The sequence below is a fragment of the Silene latifolia genome, chromosome 10 (assembly GCF_048544455.1).
Source record: "Silene latifolia isolate original U9 population chromosome 10, ASM4854445v1, whole genome shotgun sequence".
Taxonomy (NCBI): domain Eukaryota; kingdom Viridiplantae; phylum Streptophyta; class Magnoliopsida; order Caryophyllales; family Caryophyllaceae; genus Silene; species Silene latifolia.
Genome location: NC_133535.1, coordinates 62359261 through 62360800, shown reverse-complemented (window position 1 = coordinate 62360800; position 1540 = coordinate 62359261). Strand labels below are relative to the sequence as shown.

Genomic DNA, 1540 nt, shown 5'->3' with positions numbered 1-1540 from the left:
GGGTTCCAATGACACATTTTATGTTGATAAAATGGACTAATGAATACTTAATAGTTAAGTGGTCATTAATAGTTAATTTGTATTATTTAATTGTTAAATAATCAAATTAATATTTAATTATGTCAGATAATTAAATATAAGATTTATAAGCATTTGTGGGGCAAATGTCGAAAACTGAAATGGACCTGTAGGAGCCCATATGGACTGGTTTTTACACCTACTAATACACTCATTGTGAGTGGAAAAAGTAGGCCACGCCCACTAGCATTTGTATGTGAATTGTATACATTTGCATGCCTATATATACCCAAGTCCTTCCAACATTTCTTAGGTTGAAAATTTGAAGGAAAAATTGGTCTTTGGTTGTTTGTTTTATACACCATCAAAAGACCAACTTTTCCATCTTATTTTGTTCCTCCTTTTACATTAAAACACATATAAAAGTTAACTAATAATATTATCAAGTTAATAACATTAGTTAGTATGTCAAATATACATACATAATACTCAAATAATATCTAGTTAATATTATTTGTAGTAAGTTTTGGGCTACTCTTGGGTGCACAACAAAGGAGACCATCTATTTTGGTGGTTTGGTGTAAGAGGAGGATCATCCACATTTACATAGCTCAAGAACTATAAAGATAGGCGATCTTTGTGGTTTCCATTTCGCCTTATACCCGATGTAAGGAATTTTCCGTCTTAAAATCTTTGCATGCATATAGATTTTAGACCGTCACATAAAATTAGTAAGTAATTTTATCATCATAAGATGAGTCTTACATGATCGAAAATACTAACAAAGCCTACCTCCTCCATGGGTGGACCATGGAAGGTGGTAGCTTGATGAACTTGATTCCTATTCAATTGCTCAAGTTGCTTGGTGAGTAGGTCAAGCTTAGCATTAGTTTCGGTATTCGAATTAGGAGAGTTCTCCTTTGGATACCGGCCATTCCTTCTTAGCACATTTTCTCTTATACCATAGTTGGCTTCCGAGTCTACCATCTTTTTAATGAGAGTCGTGCCCTCATTATCACCCAAATGGTCGAATCCCCTTCCCGTGGTGGCATTCACCATGTCCTTGGTTCTAGGTAGTAAAGTTTGAAAGAAGGTTTGAGTAATGTACCAAGCCGGAATCCCGTGGTGAGGACACTAGCAATGAGATCTTGGTATCTCGCCCATGCCTCACCCAAGGACTCTCCTTCTTCTTGCTAGAAAGTTTGAATCTCATTTCGGAGCATGGCGGTCTTAGATGTCGGGTAATACTTTGCTAGGAATGCCTTGACTAAAGCATCCCACATGGTAAATGTGTCTGGTGGGTGAACATTCAACCAACAATCCGCCTTGCGCGTTAGAGACAATGGGAACAACATCAACCTCAAAGTCTCCTCGGACACTCCATTTTGTTTCATCATGCACACTTTGTTCTTGAATTTCCTAATATGGGCATGAGCATCCTCATCGATATTCTCACTAAAACAATCCTTTTCTATCTAGCCAACTTGGGCGGGGCGCATTTCGAAATTGTTCGGAGCCAAGG

The 1540-nt window shown here is 37.7% G+C and overlaps 1 non-coding gene across 1 annotated transcript; it reads left to right on the top strand.

The window, feature by feature from the left end:
* The first annotated feature begins 1135 nt into the window (after positions 1-1135).
* On the top strand, positions 1136-1241 carry LOC141609578 (small nucleolar RNA R71). The gene has a single exon (XR_012527502.1). It is a non-coding gene; the product is annotated as a small nucleolar RNA R71 (small nucleolar RNA).
* Positions 1242-1540: the final 299 nt, after the last annotated feature.